The 22,098-nt window shown below is 34.2% G+C and overlaps 1 protein-coding gene across 2 annotated transcripts in view; it reads right to left on the reverse strand.

Annotated features, from left to right (window-relative positions):
• Nucleotides 1-22,098, reverse strand: part of LOC134753738 (chaoptin) — a 75,453-nt gene that overhangs the window by 52,901 nt on the left and 454 nt on the right. The window lies entirely within an intron of this gene.

Genomic DNA, 22,098 nt, shown 5'->3' on the forward strand with positions numbered 1-22,098 from the left:
AACATTTAAGTACTGGTATTAATTAAATAAATAAATATAAATGGCAATTTTTTTAAATATAAAACGAGTTCTTGATCCAGACATTAATAAAAGCTCACAAAAAAATCAATTTAACTAGCTACATAAGTCTCATTTCCGGAAAAAAAATCTAAAGAAAAATAAGTTTGCAGGAAGCGTTTGAGGTTTTTGAGCGGATATTAAATTCGGGAAACCAGATATTTATCAATAAAAAAAAAATAACCCAACAATTCGTTTTAAATGGACTTAAAAATAAGTCTAGGTATTCAAATCAAATAAAAAGTATATATTTTATTAGAATATTTTTTTAGGGTTCCGTACCCAAAGGGTAAAAACGGGACCCTATTACTAAGACTCCGCTGTCCGTCTAGCCGTCTGTCTATCACCAGGCTGTATCTCATGAACTGTGATAGCTAGACAGTTGAAATGTTCACAGATGATGTATTTCTGTTGCCGCTATAACAACAAATACTAAAAAGGGTTCCGTACCCTCGGTGCGCGAGTCCGACTCGCACTTGGCCGGTTTTCTTGAATGCTTAATACGGCAAAAAGCTCTCTTTATCCGGTGCCTAATGATCGAACCTCGTTGATTCCTGCCAATTCCGCCAGTAATCAAATTCACGTTCTAGTTCTTAAGCAACTTAAGAAAATCAAATTTTCCGAACATTTCACAGACATGACGGCACTGCATCAGTAGCTCAGCCTGGCTCCCTCAAGAAATTACTTTGATTCCGCCTACGTTACCCGGAAAAATAATACTAAATAGTATTTGTACATCTCTCTGGAATAAATAATTAACAACCTGGAATTTACTTGTACATAAATCTACCCAGTCCAATCCGCTCTTATGGGATTTATATGGTATTCTTATATGTATATCTACTGTAAAGTTGACTTGTCATTGTGACGCTATCGCTAAACTACGACAAATTCACAATACCTACGTTTAAGATTAAGCTAATATTCTATGAGGTAGTAAAGTGTTTTGCCTATAAAGTAAAAATGTGATACTCTTATAAATAACAATTATATTCGCCCATCAAACGGTTTTAAAATTAGCTAGCAAAGATGGGTGATATTTTTTTTTATAAAAATAACATGAAATATTTTAAAGGGAAGTTGTTTTCGACGCTAAAAAAATTACTCGGATGCCTGAAGAATATTTTGTCCAGTACTAGTGAATGATGTGCCACGCAAATATTTCCTCCGCCTGGGAAAATTAAAGGTGCAATGTTGAAACAAATTTAGAAATTACTTTTTCATTGGCTTTTATTTTAACGATAATATAATTGACTTTTTTATTAAGTACACATATAGGTTGGTAGGTTGGTTCATTGGTAGGTAGCAAAGATAGATATAACTCTGTAATAGATGGATACAGTCTAAGGAAAAAACGTGCCTCGAAAATCAAGAAAATTTGATTCTCGATCAGAGGGCGCTACTAGCTTTGGCCTACTGTCGTATAGATGGCGTTGACGGTTTCGTTTGTTATTTAACAATTTTAACGCATATCAGTGAAAGAACATGGGTCAGAATCATAAAAATAATTAATGCAAATAAAAAAAATCAAATACATTTTATCGTATTTTTATAAATCTTCATTTTTAGTTTTAAAGTGTGTCGACAGATGGCAGTGAATTTACTGTAGTTACAAAATTTACTATGACAGTACCGCTCTAGTATAAGTTACTCTATGGTAGGTAGAGTTCTTGCCGTTTTAATGAATATCAAACTGCTCTGTATCTTCTTCTTCTTCCTACCCTTATCCCACGTTATGTGTGGTCGGCACAACATGTTTTTCTCTTCCATTCTCCTCTATCTTTCGTCACCTCAGCACTCACTCCTTTCTTTCTCATATCCTCTTTCACACAATCCATCCCTCGCTTTTTGGGTCTACCATACGCTCTCCGTCCATCAACATTCATCCCTAACATTCTTTTGCCTATATGGCATTCATCCCTCCTCATCACATGCCCATACCACGCTAACCTACTACTTATCTTCTCCGTTACTGGTGCTACTTTCAAACTTCCCCTAATATACTCATTCTTAATCCGACAAACTGCTCTGTATGCTTGCGTGTAATAACCGTTTATGAGCAAGCGCGATGAAAATAAAATTGCCAGCAAGTTTATAGCGCGTTGCGTGTCCAGTTTTAGCGCAAGGTGTGATATAAACCTTGTTAGCGGTATCGGGAACAATGGGGAAATTAGCGCTTAATCAAATAATCAGTTCACACAACCCAGATTCGCATCGAAACGTGGTTTATGGTGTTGCCAGAATTAGCCAACCAGGCACTTTTATTGTTGACGCGGGCCAGCAGGTATTCGACGTCATAAAAGTGGAATAATAATATCCTAATACTGTATAAGTTTTGGTTTGAACGTACTCATACCTACCTGGTGCATCCTTTAAACCAACAAATGAAAATAGGAATTCCTAAAAGATCAGAATCAAAACGAGAATTGTTTATTGCACTCATATTAGTATACAGTTTTTTAAACTACTTAATACAGTTCCACATGAACCCTGTAAGGGTATAGCAATATACTATAATATTTTCTGTTGTATTGCAATTTTCATTTTATTAATTTCATTCATTTAATTTGAAGGCGAATTTAGGATACGTATTTTTGACAACGGGATTTAGTTTTCATGGTGAACATATTTTTCAACTTTTTATAAGTAGTAAATAGTGATAATAAAATCGCAGTAGGTATTCCTTATTGCAAAGAATTCAAAAACATATTTTCCACCTTTTTTATAAGTAGTAAATACCTAGTGAGAATAAAATCGCATAATTCCTATTGCGAAGAAATAATGGTGGTGGTAATGGAATTAAGCCACGTCTGAGCTTATCCATCCCTCTCCTGTATGACGAAGTATTATGCCCGTCGACAATATTGAGGCTAACGTCAAATTACATGTTAACCTATCCATTATTCACCCGCCTCCATTCCGGGCAAAGGTCATGAACAAGTGAAGTAGATATGTATTATCAAGGATAGAATATCCTAAAGGCGAGCGCTGGTGGCCTAGCGGTAAGAGCGTGCGACTTGCAATCCGGAAGTCGCGGGTTCAAACCCCGGCTCGTACCAATGAGTTTTTCGGAACTTATGTACCTATACGAAATATCATTTGATATTTACCAGTCGCTTTTCGGTGAAGGAAAACATCGTGAGGAAACCGGACTAATCCCGACAAGACCTAGTTTACCCCCTGGGTTGGACGGTCAGATGGCAGTCGCTTTCGTAAAAACTAGTGCCTACGCCAATTCTTGGGATTAGTTGCCAAGCGGACCCAGGCTCCCATGGAGCCGTGGCAAAATGCCGGGACAACGCGAGGAAGATGATGAGAATATCCTAAAGGCAAATTCTATATAGGCAACAATTTAGGCAGCAAAGCCTAACAGACGCACTTAAAGGAAAAACCTTGCATGTAGAAAGAAGGCTGTCTATTTGGCTCAATCTGACTTTTTACAAGTGGTGTAAAGGGCTTCTCAGGGTTATATGTTTAGGAAAGAAAATAATTACTCTAAATACAGCAATTATTTGTAATTAAAGGTTTAAAAGAATACCTGCCTCCTCTGGAGGCGAATTGAATAGAATGTATGTAATCAAAATTGGCCCTAACTCCTTATTTTGTGATGTGTTGATTTTTAGTTTACCAAATATAGCCATACGGCTAGGAGTGTTCAAATTGAATAGCCGCACTGTAGACAGGGTAAACTGGGGTGAATGAGAACCCATTCCTCATGTCCTACTTGTCTCCCCTCGATGCTACAAACTAGGACGATAGTTAAGACAGTTACGAACTTTACCATTTAAGAAGCCATCTCTATCAATATAGAGTATAGAGATATTTTGAGATATGTTTACTACAAAAAAGCTCTAGGTACAAATAAAATACATGTGTGTTCTGTTCTGCTCCTACTACTAAAATACATATGTTATCACATTGTTGCATCTCATCATTATCATTTTATTTAAATAGATCTTTACTTTGTTTTCACTTTATAATATTTATTTATTTATACGAGTTTAAATATTCTAATCTGCATAAAGTTTATATAAGAAACTTATTGTTTCTTATAGTATTTTTAACACCACGCAACATGCTGCCTCGTCATTCTATGACATGACGGGCGTCGTAAAACACCGTGATACGTCATAGTAATGTCGTGACGACGTGCTGCGCTGCGCTGGACCGTAAACAAAGACGTTGCGAGAGCGGCCTTGGGGCAACGGTGCGGTCGCTCTAGTGGTCCAATTTTTGTGTTTTCCTAGCATCTTTATAGTATATTACTTCAGGAAAAACCTTAGTACACTTAGTAATAGTATGACATATTTTATTAGTGTGACTTTATATAACCAGCCTATTTGTATTCTAGACAAATGCCACGTTTTATTTTTATTTTTTTTTATACCACGACGGTGGCAAACAAGCATACGGCCCGCCTGATGGTAAGCAGTCACCGTAGCCTATGGACGCCTGCAACACGAGAGATATTACATGCGCGTTGCCGACCCTTTAAAAACCTGTACACTCCTTTTTTGAAGAACCCCATACTGTAGCCCCTCGCGATAACCGTTAGTGCGCTGGAAAAGGTCATGGGCCTTACTTAATACATACATAAATAGTAATAGCACTACTTCATGATTCCATGGGAACAACACAAATATAGTGGCCACACTATATAAACAAATTCGATCAGTTTTTTAAAAGATATAAACCAATCTCAAGAAAATAGAAAACGGGTCATTTGTATGAAAATGTTCATGTTCTTGTTTTCATTAGGTACTGATTGTACTTTTTGCAAGTATTTTAACTCGGTGTTAAAATATTTTGAGTGCAGAGAAATTAAATGGAAACATTTGTACTAAATGAACTGAGCGAAGACAATCAAATTCAGGCAGAATCAAATCGCAGTTCGGAAAGTCCGAACACATTTTATTCGGTTTGTTAAGTCAAGCAAGGGTCCGCACTTTTGCCGAGTAAAAGCATACCTATACAAATAGAAGGAACTATGCGAGAGCCTTAATGAAGTTGATCCAAAAGTTTTACCTTTACAAATGAATCGTTTATGTGCAGATACAAATTAAATGTTTGTAAGTTTAATATACTATTGTCCTTATAAACACTTTTTCATCTGCAGGTTTTAAAGTCACGCAACTACCTACTTACTCAAAATACATAGTACCCTACTTGTAGTACAGCTTCTAGAAATTTTCACAATTTTTATGCAAGTCAAATTTTATTGAACTAAGTATTTCGAATATGTACAACATTCAATAGTGCCAATTAATTCCCCTGTCATGTTACTATGTATAATATAATTGCCGTTTTGTAAGTAGTTCAATGCATTGTATGTTCAAATTGCTCGAATGTTTTTTAAAGTAAACTATTTTCAACAGCCCCGTGATTATCAAAATTAAAGAGATATATTTATAAGTAGGTACCTAAAGTGCTGAATAAAAATGTAGGTAGGTACCATTTTTGGGCTTAAAAAGTTACCTGGTAAATTCTTTCCAGCGAATGATATACCTAGTATAAAATAGAAGGTACCTTGATCGTTTAAATACCTTGAATAATATTTTTTATTCGAAGCGTTCAAAAATTTCTAACACATATCTTTCTTATTTTCACATATTTTTCTTTTTCATTTTCGTTTTTTCTTAGTAGAGCCTTACGAGCCTGTAAAATTTTTGTGCGCATCGCTGCGCAAGATTATTGTAGGTATCTAGGTATACTAGTGTAGCTTAGCTACTAATATACGTCAATATATTTTGCTCGGCCATTTTCTGAATCTAAGCATTCTTTAACAGTCGAACGTACTAAATGTACTTATCTTCACGTCGGTGCTGTCGCATCCGATTGCAAAATTAATCTACTCTGCATATTGATATGTGTGAAGTAACTATCCGCATTGCACTATAGTTTGAAGCCCAAAACTCAAAACCTTGTCATGCATACAATAAGTGAAAGCCTGGGCCCAGCAGTAAATAAATAAATATATAAATATTATAGGATATTATTACACAGATTGACTTAAGTCCCAGCTAAATAAGGCTTTTGTTGTGGATACTTAGACAACGATGTACCTATACTAGTCACCTGCAATCATTTACGGAGTGAATGTATAGGTCATACTGAGCAACATTTACTTATACCGAAATCGCGAAAAAAATATTAACTCTCCCATACAAAATATCCTCACATCCTACATCAGACCAGCCAAAATGTATGAAACAGCTAATTAATTATTTATCGCGATTTCGGGGTTGGTCTCTTAGGAAAAGTTGCTCAGTATGACCTATATATTCACCGGTAAATGATTGCAGGTGACTAAAAAAACAACCTGATATAAATACATAAATAGGTAAGGTCAATGAGGGCATTTCCGTCATACTTTTTCATTAGTTCACTTTGGCCGGTCATAACTATTATGATATTTACGTTTTAATAAACCTGATCACTGTAATAGATTAAGCATTTTTTTAACTATATGAAGGTACTCATATTAAAATGCTAGTAACGTTGGTTATTTAAATATGTTTTTTTACTTAAAACGTGTCAGTTGACGGATTTTCCCTACGGTTTGGGGCTATTCCGTCAACCAACGATTTTTCTTGTATCGTGACGTTTTACAAACATATCCTTCAAGTGAACAAATACCGCTATACTCTTAATCGAAACTAAACCTGCGAACTCAATATAAGCTTTATTTTCCATTGTATTGCAAAGTATATTTTTTTGGGGCAAATCCGGCCTATTTTTACGATCAGGAGTAGTAAACCTTTTAAAACAGATTCCCAAACCCTAGGAAAAATCCGTCAACTACATGTTTTTAATAACTACTGTTTTTGTGCTCACCAGTTGGTGCCACTGTTGAGTAAGGTCTGAAGTACAGTGTCCAAGTAATTATGGGCGCGATAATATTTTTAATTACTTACAAATCATTAAATAATTTCACGGTTTAGATTCACTTGTTTTAGTCACTCGCGCGACATGTTTCGGAGAGCCTAGGTCTCCTAGTTATTTAATGTTAGTATGTCTCACAACAGTTTAAATTCGATTACTTACAAATCATATTTAATACATACAATAACACTATATCTTAATAACTTTCTCCTTCGACCTGCTTAGTTTTACACCTCTTTTTCTTAACTCCCCTTACTGACATGATTGTTGAACCGTAACTCATATTTACGATATAATCCGGTATATTATAAAAAGTCCACAAAATAATTATAATCGTATATGGACTAATCAACACATGCTAACATGTATACAGTTATACCAGATGTGTATGTAGACATGCATGAAAATAGCTGTGTTAAGCAAACCCACAAATTTGAATTATTTTTATTATTTTACAAATCTACAATACCTAACTTGTTCGGATTAAAAGATTTTCATAAATTTTTTGGGCAAAACTGCTGACTCCCATTATATACAAATAATAGTTTTACGATTTCCTCAAGAAAAACTCTTAACTCCATATTTTCTGGGTTCAGATTACATTTTTTATTGAATAAATGTGAACAATCATTAGTAAAAAAAATTGTATTTTGTGCTATAAAGTTTAAATAAATACATAAATAAATCTGACGGCTTCATTTGAGTTAACATTTTGTAAATAAACACTAAGCGTCTGCATACAAAAAATCGACAATGAAGTTTTTTTTGTGCCTCCTGCAAAATTTGGTCAGGTTCAGTTACGAGGTTTGCGACTTTAGCCGACGATATTAACATTAAATCGAGACTTAAACTCGGTATTTAGTTTCATAGTTATTATTTATGTTTAAGTCAAATCAAAAAGGTTGGCAATATATGAAATGGGAAATTCCGGCACATGACTATTTTGCCCGTTTCGCAATTGACGGATTTGTCTGCTCGATCATTTTGTTAATACGAATATTTAACCACCCATAGTTTCTCACAAACAGCCTATAATTGAAAATTGATAAAACTACCAGCAAGCATGCATATCGAACTATATAATAAACCTACTTACTAAGCCGTAACTTACATTTTCTCATCGCACCGTCGCGAAACACAGCAGCATACTAGTACACTCGCGTTCGAGCTCGGAGCGCAACTAAACTTTGAAAGCGGTTTTTCTTTCATTCACTGGCTAGACAGCGCCAACTGTTTTTGACTGCGGGTATTCAATTTTCTCGCTGTTTTACCGATCGAGTCAGTAAGTGTGTACTGTTGTTTGTATACCCGCAAACGCCGTTTGACGGAAATGCCCCGTTGACGGAAATGACCGCATTGACCTTACATACAAAACAGCCATAATTGAGGAACAAATGTTCGTGCTTATTACATAAATAAATGCCCTTACCAGGATTTGAACCCGACGAAAATAGGCTTGAAAATTAAAAGTGATGCATATTGACCTTTAATCGTAATTAATATCATAGGAAGAGTGCTCTCGAGCTCGGCTTGAAGCACTCCTTTCATCCTCGGGCACATATCTTATCTCGTATAAAACCTAATATCATAAGACTTGACCTTGAACTTATGGAGAGAATTTTAACTAGTTTTAATACAGTCTTCCGATAAGCTCGGGGATCTACAATTCAATCTGCTTACTGTTCATTTTTGTTATTTGAAATGCATTATGTTTATACAAAGTTGAAGCAGCGAAACAGGTATAAGTTCCATAAGGTAAGAATTTTGTAAGGTGGCATAGAGGCCTTATGATGTCATGATGTCTTAGAATAACGTGGAATTGCGGCTCTAACAAAAGAATACTCCATGATCCTATATTATTATATAAAATGCATTAGCCACACTCGTCTCGTTACACTGTATTACTCTAGGTATAGTTTATAGTGTTACAATGGTCGTAAATATACACAGGCAATAACTAGGCTTTATTAATTCAATTGTAGCCTGTTCTCAAGGCTAATATCTGCACCCAGGTCTGTGCCAATATTACTTACATGTGTTGTTATGACACCTTCGGCATCGGCATTTGCATTCAAGACAAATGTCTGCACTGTTCGCAACAAATATGAGCGCATCGCTTCTATTCCAGTATAAGTATGACCTCCAGTTCTATAATAACAATGCGTATTGGGATATCACACTAACAATGGTACACGAGGTGTATGTGGTATGGGAATCAGTGTAAAGGTATTCATCCAATCGCTTACCGTGAAATAGTGATTAGAAAACCAATATAATTAAGCGCGCTCTCCAACGACTCATCGTTACTATGGGTCTCAAGAACACCTTATACTCGACCATAGGACCCGAGCGCGACTCGCACATTCAATAGAACGCATGGCTGTGTTTTGTGGGTCAGCGCCTAGCGTTCCGCGTCATGGAGGAGCTAAGACCATTTGATTGGATAACTGCTTGGATCGGAATGATTTCACTTTTACTTGCTTATGCCGGTGAGAAGGTAATGCCCGAGATGACGTAAGTAACGGTGGAAGTGATACTATTAGCTATTTAACTGGTTTGGTTGATTTTGTAGAATACTTTTGATTTTTATTTGGTTACATTTTAAAGGTCAGCCCTAAAACGATGTTGACTGATATGAGGTGTTTTTTAAATAATAAAAACATATCGGAATCATATTGGTTTGTAAATACCATTTACAGTTGGAGTTGCAGCCTTCTTTGGGCGACAATTTCCGCTTATCATTAAGTGGGCTTTACGCTTGTTAGCCGCCGTCGTAATGAATTAAAACAAATTGTGATTGAACGAACAAATTACTACTTTTTATAAGATTTCTATTAAAACAATCAAATGTGAGTGTTTAATAAAATCTAGTTACCTATTTTTAAGTGGTCGTTTTTACTATTGTTTGCTTAAATGCCTATATGTAATTTTGTAATGCTAGTTATTATTTGATTTCTCTAAATTGTACTCAGATTGGTAAAACCACTAGCCAGTAACTGGTTTGGAATGTAGTTTTGCGCTCGTTTTCCGTTTTCCACATATTTTGAGGCTTGTTTATAAATGGCTAGCTTTCAGTCCTCACAAAAAGAAATCGAGCATACTAATGTGCACTCGTGCCGCCAACTGGCTTGTTCGATGGTAGCGATAGTAAAAGTGCGTGGGGAAGTTCACATGTTGAGGAAGGTACATTCGCTTTGAATAAAACGTAGTATAAAATACAAATAACTTTATATATATATATATACTGTACTAACGTATATGCATAAAGGTGGCATACTAACAATTCGACCTCTCTGACGGTTACCTAGTCATTCCTAAGGAGTCGCATGAGCGTCGCCAACCCTGCATTTTTATAGGAGCCTTCTTTCTGATGAAAGTAAAATTCATACCGTGAACAGTAATTAGTCAGTCATCGTCTAGGTACTATTTTTCTAGGTACAATACGTAATGCCTTAATCTGTATATTAAAGCCATACCTTATTAATATGTGCTCGCAACCAACACACACAACCTGTGAATTCTACAAAAAATTTAAACAAAGTGATGTTAAGTACTTATATATAAATATGTGCTTCATTCAAGCCCGAATGCTATACTATTTGTTATGGTAGGCCCCACCTCACCATCGAAACTGTGTCAACGTAGCTTACGCAACGCAGACCTCGCGAAGAAAATTTCTAGTATAAGACCAGTCACGCTAGAACCACGATTAAGTCTTTATTACAACTAGATAAAGTCTAATCTAGCTTGGCAGAAGAGCATGCACTTTTGGCTCTTGGAGGCTGTACTAATGTTATTACAACATTATGGCAACTTGTATGGGAAGCTGTTCGAGCTTACTATTGAATTTGTATGGCGTGTAAAATTCCGTGTTTTTAAGTATTATCTTAATTGCATGGTTTCATTTTCTTCCTGGCTATTATGTGTAGTAATTATGATACCTTAGTAGAGGAAGTAAAGTTAAGAATTCCTACTGAATGACAATAAGGTTTATTCGTTAAGATTTTTTTTGAGCTTTTTACGTGTATAAATTAAAGTTTTTTGACAATAAAATATGTACTTTGAAAAACGATCAAACCTTAAAAAAAGAAGCTTACCTAGTTATGTTTTAGGAATCGAAGGGGTTTCATGTCAAGGCATTGTATTTCATAAATATTCAAAGGAATTGCGTCAATAAGTGGTGTCCAAAAAAGACGAAATAGTTATTATTTATAAAACATAAACATAAACAAAATACAAAATTAGGTCAGCGCAGGTAGGTAGTGTTAAGTTATTTTATGTTCATGTAACAGGTCATTACATAAAGTGCAGCTCAGCAAGTGCGAAATATCTATTAGAAGGGTCAATTATTTCTCATTGGTGTATTAGAACCGCATACCATGGCTTGCGAATTCGTTTTTAAATGATGTACATAGGGATAATTGTTGCTTGGTTACAGCTATTGTACTTCAAGCTACAACCGGTTTTGCACGCAATTTTGCTTCCACTATGTGGCTGAAGGCTTGATTTATTGCTAAACCTAGATAATTCAATGGGCCTTTATAGTTTTAGGACTATCAACCGCTACTAGTTAATATATTCATAAATTATCATAAACTGTATAATACTTAATAATTATAGGAACAAGATTAATACCTAAATAAGTGTAATACAAATATTACCTATATTTGTACTAAACATACAAGTTAAAAATGCATTGTGTAAGGTGCACTTGAATGAACACTAAAGTAGTACACCTAATCACCGTAAATAGCTCCTAGGTTTTTATTTACAATGCCATTTCAACCCATTACCCAGACTATACAGACTCGAAATAGAGAGAAAAATGTTTTAGAGGTAGATGTTTTTCCACTTGGAAAAGTTGAATGTTTATTTTATAGTGTGTATTTAATGGTGTGATAGTAGGTATTATAAAGCGGCAAGAAGCTCGTGCCCATACCGCTGCAGGAGAAAACAATAGCGGCACGTGGAGAGAATACCAATTGAAATTTCCCTTTTTCACACAGTGGCTCACGAGTACTAAGTACTTTGGTAATGGCATTTTCTGGTAACGATACAGGAAGTTAGACAGGAAATATAAATCGTGTTCTTATTTGAAATCAAACTAAACTCCACCTGACTGTATCTATTTAGCCCAGGTAATAGTTGACTTTAGATAATGAATTGAGGCCAGTATTTAATTCTTAAAGTGCCTATGCTTCACGGATTCCCGAAAACCTGCAAGGCTTGTGACTTTTTGACAGAAAGGAACGTTTGAAAGGAACAATTGAACTTGTTTGTGTTGGTTTATTTTGAGGATTTTAGACAATAATAAACAAAATATAGTGCAAAATGTCGTCTCATAAAAATATTAAAGGTGCTTTGACATGCATTAAATGCAGTAAAATAGTTACCAGACCAAAGGAATGTCTAATATGTTCTACTTGTAAACATACATTTGGCTTGGACTGTGCCGTTGTAAGTATAAAACGATTTAATTTAATGACTAAGGAGAATAAGTCTAACTGGACATGTAGAACGTGCTTAGAAAATAGAGGAAAAATAGACCCACAATCACGTCTTATACAAAATAATACACCGGAGACAGAGACACACAAAAATACATTTCAGACTACGAGCCCCACAAAGACTCCTTTAAGAGTTAAAATAACCCGAAGAAAACCGATCAGAATCTCACCTAAACTACAGGCCGACGCATACATGACGACTCCTAGCTCAAGTGAATTTATAACATCGTCTGAGAAAAAATGTAATGAAGAGGACCAGATCGAGAATATTGAGTTACCAAATATGAACACCCCGGATGAAAAACAAAAGGAAAGTTCGGCATCGGGTACTCCAGGTAGTAAGGATGTGGTAAATAATGTTAATACAACGTTGCATTTTTCTCTAAGTAATTTAACAAACAATACACTCGATGAGGACCTGAATTGTTCACCGAGCAGATACGACAGCCCACATTCACCTCGCAACGTGCCTAGCATGAGACAAGAAAATAACTCTGAAATAGGAAGCCTTAAAGGGGAAATCGACCAACTGAACGTACAGCTGTTAAGTGCGCATAGTGAAATTGATAGATTAAACGGCGAAATCTGTAACTTAAAAAAAACTATGGAAGATTATCAAAGAAAAATGAACATGTATAAAACAATGTTTGAGAAAAAAACGCCAAACAAAATTCAAAGAAACTCACGTAGAAAGCGAAAAAATAAATACACACACACTAATGAACAGAATATAATTTCACAATCAATTCCGTCTCCTTCCCCGTTACCAAATAATATAGGTACATGTCATTCAACCCCTGTTTTGGAAGAAAGAACTGGATACGTAGGAGAAGAATGCTTTAGAGACAGCTCCAGTTCAAATGAATCTTCCCAATCGAATAAAGGTAACTTAGGCAAAAAAGCTAAATTAGGGGGTAAATCTGCCAATAGTCAAGGCCAGTTTCCGATTAGCGAAAAACCTTCACCAAAACTTACAGTAAAGATGAATAAGATTAATATATTAAGCAGCAATAAAAAAAATGACCTTCGGAAAATTGCTGTGACTTGCTTTGCAGAAGACTCGCAGTTATGTCATTATTTGTCACCTAATGCAGGAATTAAGGAAATCTTAAAAGACATCCATCTAAAAACAAGTGACTTAACAAAAAATGATTACTGCATTATTTTCATTGGAGAAGAAGACTTTAAATACACCACTAACTTCTATACCTTAATTTCCATAATAAGAGAATCACTGCAAGGGCTACTTCATACAAACTTCATTATATGCGCGCCCACATACAAATGTCGAAACGGTGCTAATCTTTTTAACTGGAGAGTCGAGACTTTTAATAACATGCTTTGGCGAGATATACACACGTATGAATATGCCTATCTCTTGGACTCAAATAAGAATCTGTCATATGACTACGATATGTTTAGGAGACACTCAGGGGACATTAATAACTTCGGAATTAAAAATATATGCATGATATTAAAAGAAACCATTGAAGACGTAAAATGGAATAATGAGAAAGTTAATAATACGAACGATACACATAACAAAGATGACAAACGTAATCCGACAAGTTCCAGTAACGATCAAGTCTTGAGTGGAGAAGATAAAGACGAAGAGTTTTTTCGTAAAGAATAGGAAAACGCAATTTCGCGTTTTACACCAGAATATAGCCGGAGTGTTAAACAAATCAAGTGAACTAGAAGTAGCCATTCGGGAATTGGAAGAAAGCAACTCGCCTGTTGATGTAATTTGTCTGACTGAAACATTCATAATTAAAGGGGAAGAAAACTATCTTAATATTCTTGGTTATAACCTTGTGGCTAATTTTTCAAGACAAAATGCGCGTAGAGGAGGAACATGTATACTTTGCAGGGATAGTATAGAATGTGAACCGTTAGATATGATTAAGGATTTGGCAATTGAGAAAGACTTTGAAGTTTGTGGTATTACTGTTAAATCTATAAAAACGAGAATTATTTGTTTGTACAGAACTCCTAACTCAGATTTTCAAACAGGTCTGAAGCAGCTTGAAGTACTCCTTAATAACTTAGAAAACCAGAATTACAATTTAGTTATCGCTGGTGACTTTAATGTTGACTTTTTATCTGACTCAAAAAAGAAAGCTCAATTGTATGATGTATTCACGAATCATAACTTAATGCCTCATATTAATGAAGCTACAAGGCAACATACCTGCATTGATAATATAGTAAGTAATTTCAAAAGTGTTGTAGGCCAAATACATCGACTTAGTCTGTCGGATCACGACACCGCTCAATCTGTTTCTATAAACACGAATAAGGATTTCATTGTTAAAACGTGGTACATAATAAAACGTGCCTTTAGCGACGACAATATGAACAAATTTATAAATTACATTCATAGCCTTAGTTTTAATGAAGTTTTAATGGAAAATGATACTAATGAAGCATTTAATATATTTCATGATATACTAGTACTGTTGTTTGAACAATGTTTTCCTGAATATAAAGTAAAACGATACAAAAAGGTAAATAAGATGTCATGGATTACAAGAGGAATCAAAAAGAGTTGTAAAACCAAACGAAAGCTTAGATATAAATATTACAAGAGCAAAACTGAAGAAAAAAAACTGTACTACAATAATTATTCTAAAATATTAAGAAAATGCTTGTTTGAACTTCAGAAAAATTGTAACGATCAGTATATAAAGCAAGCGCCAAATAAATGTAAGGCGACATGGAATGTTGTAAATAAAAATATAGGTAATTTTAAGACTTCACCACAATTTGATAAGATCTCATTCAATGCAAATTTAATTCGAAATGGAACTGACATTGCCAATGCATTCAATAATTATTTTATAAATTTAACAAATATTGACAGTAATATTACTAATAGTAACAATGCGACGAATGAAAATATATGTGACCTTATTCCTAACAGTGTAAATAGCATGTTTTTAGAACCCACGACCCCTCAGGAGGTATTCAAAACAATAATGTCATTACGCAACACCAGTTCCGTTGGTTATGATAAAGTAAATACGAAAGCTTTAAAAATTGTAGCTAGTCATCTGATGGTACCGTTATGTCACATTATAAATTTATCCTTGGAGCAAGGCGTATTTCCGAACAAATTAAAATTCTCTGTTGTCAAACCACTTCATAAAAAAGGATCAAAAACGGACATGGGCAATTATAGACCTGTCACATTGATACCTGTCATATCTAAGATATTTGAAAAAGTTTTCTATGCTCGATTACAAAAGTTTTTAGATAAGAATAAAATGTTAGCGATAGAACAGAATGGTTTTAGACCAAATAAATCTACAGCCTTAGCCGCTTTTACTTTAATAAAAAAAGTTATAAATAATATTAATAATAAAATGCCAACTGTTGCTCTTTTTCTGGATATGAGCAAGGCATTTGATTTTGTAGATCACAATGTACTGTTAAAAAAGTTGAATTCTTATGGTGTTCGTGGTCCTGCAGAGAATTGGATAAAGTGTTACTTATCTAACCGTGTACAGGTTACACAAATAACTAAATTGAATGAAGTAACAAATACAATGGAAGATTTTGTTTCTTCAAAAAGGGAAAATAAGTTCGGAGTACCACAGGGCAGTATTTTAGGACCCCTATTGTTTATTATTTATATAAATGATCTGCCTCGTGCAGTCCAACATCCTACTGTTATGTTTGCCGATGACACAACCATCATAGTAGAAAGTCAAAATGTAGGAAATTATAATGATATATTAAATAAAGTTTCGGAGGAAACCGTAGAATGGCTAACAAGAAATAATCTAACTATAAATACTGAGAAAACCAAATATATTTACTTTCGTACCAGGCAGGGAAAAAATCTAAAGCTTAATATAAAATGTAATGGGAAACCGATAGAGAAAGTAGAGTGTCAAAAGTTCTTGGGTCTTTATGTGGATGAGCACTGCGAATGGAAAGAGCAAGTAAAGGCAGTCTGCAACAAAATTAATAAATTTGTATTTGCAATAAAAAAAATTAGACTAGTAACATCACATAAAACTGCCCTGTTAGTATATTATGGACACGTGTGTTCTGCTCTCAGATATGGAATTGTATTGTGGGGCAACTCATCTGACATATCGAAGGTTTTCATAGCTCAAAAGCGCTGCATAAGAGCGATATTCGGTTTAAAACCTCTAGACTCGTGTAGACCTATATTTAAAGAACACAGAATTTTAACGCTCACCTGTCTATACATTCTGGAGGCATGTACTTTTGTAAAGAAACACATGGATCTGTTTCTGATTAAAGACAATAATAATAAACGAACAATTACACAAAAACCTTTGAACATGCCAGCAGCAAATTTGAGTCTATTTAAAAAGAACTCCTATTATATGCTAAGCAAAATTTATAATACTGTGCCGAAACCTATTACTAGTATAGTTGGACACAAATTTTATACAAATCTTAAGACATGGTTAATTGAAGAATGTTACTATTCATTAAATGATTTCTTTAATAATAATAATTCTTAGCAATTGACATATTTATTACATAATCTGACATTTAGTATTAATTATTACCTTATTTTTAAAATTCATATAGATTTAGATTTCAAAATAGCCAAATTGTTAATGATTTAAATTCTGTTTTTCTTGCTCTCAACTCTTAGATATGTTAATTGTAGATAACTTGTGTACATCATATTGCATGTTGTGAGAGATTTTAGATTTAGGTGTATATTTTGCATGCTGCAATTCAGCTAAATGTGTGATACTTTTTTGATTTATAATGTTTAAGACCTTTTTGTTAACCGCATTTAACGCAAATAAAGAGCTTACTTACTTACTTACTTACATGGCAGCGTACATGCCAGGTAGGCCGATGGCAACAAGTGAAAATATGGGATATCAGGTAATATTGAACGTTTATGTGCGAACTTTTATTTATTGTCCACCAGACGTTCTTAACACGCCATTACAGATTAATAATCAAAATTTTGACACGGGGTCTCAAGCATTTACTTCGACTACTTACTACGAGTGAACTAAGAACGTTCGTTGGATATAATAATAATTATAGGTATGCCCGGTTAAGTTGTAAAATCGTTGAACAATTAAATAATATAGTGATTTCTTCTAGATAGCCGTCTACAAGGCCCTCTTCCTGTATGGAGGTACCTGATTCGTTAAGTTTCTCATTCATGATCTATGAGAATAAGAAGATATTAATATACCTATCGCTCCATTCACAAAAACAATAAATATTATGGAATGCACTTATTGGTTTACAACTAAATAAAGTTCTTGTTCCAGTTTAAATCGTCGACCTCCACTTGGCAGTATCGAAACAAACGATTTGCCAAGTGGGCCGTCAAGTTAATGTTTTTTTAGTTTGCTCAGGCCATGTATTATTATTGCTGACTAGCAGAGGCAAGAAGCATCTCAGGAAAACTAGTATATCTGAGACCTAGAGATGCGTAACAACTATGGGAAATCAACAGCGCATTTATATTGGTTAGCCTTAAAAGGTTGACTTGTGTGCGACGAGTTAGTGTTTCGGGCGTTTACAACACCGTCCCCAGACCGCTTGACCGCCAGACAAGTACTTATTACAACTAATGGCTTTCCTCAACTGGACTAAATAGGTGAATTGATTTTAAAACTGGGTTCTAACGTAATGTTTCGTAATGGTAATAAGTATCTAATGAGGACAGTAAATTGTTGTGGCGTGGAGCAAAAGTACACATTGCTCGCATTGTTACTAAATAAAGTAAAATAGGTACCAAAATATTATTAGTGCTCAGGCTCCTAGAGCGAAATATTTTCTCTCTGATTGATACAAATATTTCGATCTATCTTAAGATAATTAGGGGTCCTGTAAACTCTACGGAAATCTAGTTAACAATCTCATTGATTGATTGTGTTTATTGGTATAAAGTAATATTTTACATGTCAACAGTTCATTTCAACTAGCAAAAAAGAAATTATTTATATCTAAAAGCAATTTAGAATTAACATTAGGTACCAAAAATTACAGTTCATCCTTATTTACATAGTTATTGCAATAATTTAAGTAAGTAGGTACTTTAATCAAGAAAAGTCAATACTTGTAAACATTCAAACAAATAACAAATAATTCAAGAATAAAATAATAATTTATTATTTTTATTGATACCAATTATAATTTTTAACTTTTGAGGGACAATTAGAAAGTCTCAACCCATTAATAAATGTATTACTATTTAATATTTGATAGGTGAGTCACTGCCGTTTTTCAAAGGAATAGGAAAATAATTAGTAATGCAAATTGTCACGTCATCAGCATCAAACCTGGTAACTAGTAGTAAACACGCATGAATCATGCCTAGTCCATCAATTAACTGCGAATACCTTGCCATATGTAAGAGTATGTATGTACGATCGGAGCTGAGTCTTCTGTGGGTGTAACTACCCATGCGTAGAGTAAAAATTTAATTGGTTATATTACGGAATAGATGCGGAATTTAAGTCGAATATCAAAAAAAAAATCCTGGGTAATAATCTGAAATGACGAGCGAATGCGCAAGCGAAAGCGATGAATATGATATTGATATGAATTATCATAAAGACTGTACACGACAAAATCCGGGCATGCATGATCTGGTATATATTTTTACCGGATGCACATATTTAAGCGGTTCTTTTATTTTAATAATCTGTAATTATAGTACTATCTACTAAAAATATAACCATAATACAATAAATGGGCTTCTGTGAGTTTTCGCTGAATATATTCCATCATACCTTTAATTTTTTGTACAGCGTTTTTTGATAATCTTTACTCACTTCCTGCTACAATGCCACAATTTTATTTATATTTTATAAGCTGTTTTATGCTCACTAGAATGTCGTCTTACCAGACTTTCGACTCCAAGCCCAGAAAGTCGTTTTTCTATGGGAGGCATTTTTATGTAAAAAAGTTAAATTCACTGAAGTTAAAACACCTAAGTACTATCTCAATCTGAATACAATTAGAAAAGTTTTAACTATTCTGACAAGATAATGTAATAGGGTATATAATTTGTCTTGTATAATTAAAAATAATAAAATGTTTTATCATGAGAATTTGGTAAAGATTGTCAGAAGACCGTGTACAAAAAAATATAGGTAGGTAAATACTATACTGTGGAATATATAATGGTCTAAGTCACAGACAACCTAATGTTAAATTATGTTTGTAATTTTATTATGTAGTTTGATAATTACAAATTATTAAAAAAAAGCGCTGCTTGATAATGCACATTCATTTAAAAGATTTACCATATAAAAATAAAAATAAAGATAAAAATCGTTTATTTCCGGTAAATATTCTTTAAAATATAAAAAAAAATCATTCATTCCACATCTCAAGAGGTCAAAGTAGCCGAAACGTATAGAGACAGCGGTGTTTCTTCGTGATATTCATATACATAGGTCCCATGGGATGTTCTATCTTTCGAGGTCTGTGTGAATATTGTATATAGGTATGGGACGTGTTTCATATGTCACTGATATCTACTGTGCTCAGAGCGACGTTGTATGGTCAATGAATAAAAGTTAGGTAGTAGTATTCCGATCAATCAAACTAATAATTTGGAAGAAATAGAGCGAAGAGTTAAAAAGACTTGGAACAAGTTCTGGAGTATGAAAGAAACATTAAAAAGCGATATACCACTTAAACTAAAGAAAAGAGTAATAGATTCGTGTTTACTCCCTACACTAACATACGGCAGTCAGTCATGGAAGTTCACATACAAGGCTAAAGATAAAATAGTTAAATGTCAGAGAGCCATTGAAAGAAATATATTAAACATAAAATTAATCGAGAAAATTAGACATGACCATACACGACAAAAAACAAAATGCATTGATGCTCTAGAATACGCATTAAGATCAAAATGGAAGTGGGCCGGCCACGTGGCAAGAATGCACGAAGAGAAATGGACTAAGATCGTCACGCTGTGGTCTAGGCCAAAAGGAACGAGAAGACAGGGCAAACCAAACGCTCGTTGGGCAGACGATTTACAACGAAAAGTAAAGAACTGGCAAGAAGTAGCTCAAGACTGAGCGAAATGGCATAATTTGGAGGAGGCCTTTACCCGAGAGGGGTCCAAACCTACTTAGTTTTAAATACATATGTATAGATCCAATTAATGATGCTATGTTAAGTGATTAGTTTAAAATTAGAACTCTATATTTATATTTTTTTCGTGTACCTATAGTTTAAGTTGGTTTATGGAATAAATGGGCTTTTTATTTTATTATTTATTATTCCGACCATCTTCGTCACTTTTTGTATTCCATGTCATGACTCCGGAACCTTCCAATGTAGGGCAAGGGTGAAAAGATACTTATAGTAAAGATTGTGTTATCTTTACTATAAGTATCTTTTGCCTTGTACTGGATTGGATTGTGATTTAATCGAATATTTTCTGGATGATACCTAGTCGAATACTTAATAATTAATCGATTTCGAATTGATGCTGCTGATGATTGTGGCGTCTAGTCACTTTGGATTGACTCGGACGATTAACGTTGATCGTGTCAGCAGAAGCGGTCTATAAAGTGTTTTAAAATGGCATATCGTGACATATGACAACTTTACCCTTATCACGAGTTACTGACACACACTAATATGTCAGTGCGAGCGAGGTGCATAGAAAGTAAGTTACGTAGAAGTTAATAGCGTATATATATCAGTGTTGACACTGTCAGTGACTCGTGGTATGTACGGGTAATTATACCAATGTAGTATTACCCGTAAACTGTCGAGTTTTGTTTATATCAAATTTACTTATATATGCATCCCGTCTATTCATAGAAAGTGAGCACATAGCTAGTTACTTGGCTTCACCAACTATGTGACAACCATAGATTAGTATAATATTACTGGTGACAACATTGTATATATGTTTGAACCATATATACAATGTTGTCACCAGTTTAACCAGAACCAGAGTTCATAAAATCATGGTCATGTACATAAGAAGGTACATGACCATGATTTTATGAACTCTGGTTCTGGTTCATTCGAATATAATGGAAACGGCAAGTGTGATTTTTCAGGAAAAGTGTGAAATTAATTAATTAATTAGATGCCAAGAAATTAAAAAAGAATCCAATAATTACTGCCAAAAATATTACAATTCACAACAGTAACTAAGTTATTTATTTAGTTGCTTATAAACCGCCGCCGCTTTAGTCGTTTATAAATAAATAAATAAAATAGATAAAAGTATGTTCCTATTTATATCGATTTCAATAAATTCAGTCTATGTTTCACAGTACGCGCCACTAAATATTGACTTTACTGTTACCAAGTATCATCCGAAATGTGAATATACATATAAGTAATACCAATACTATTTTACCTACCGAACTTAAAAACATGAATTTATATAAAGTATGTAGGTATTTTCGCGCACAAAATAACACAGTTACTTATCAAAACAATACCGTGTATTGGTCCAATTATTGTGTTACCATAGATGAACTTTATTATAAATATCTTATTTATCCTTTTAAGACACGTATTTTCGGTTTTCTTCAAGAATACAAACCCCTGCTGTAAAATCTGTTTCGTCGCATCAATATGCCAAGACCCGAATATTTACACCTTATATGTAAATATCTCAAGCAAAATCGGCCACGCAACCCTTAATAAA

This window comes from Cydia strobilella, chromosome 2 (assembly GCF_947568885.1).
Source record: "Cydia strobilella chromosome 2, ilCydStro3.1, whole genome shotgun sequence".
Lineage (NCBI taxonomy): Eukaryota > Metazoa > Arthropoda > Insecta > Lepidoptera > Tortricidae > Cydia > Cydia strobilella.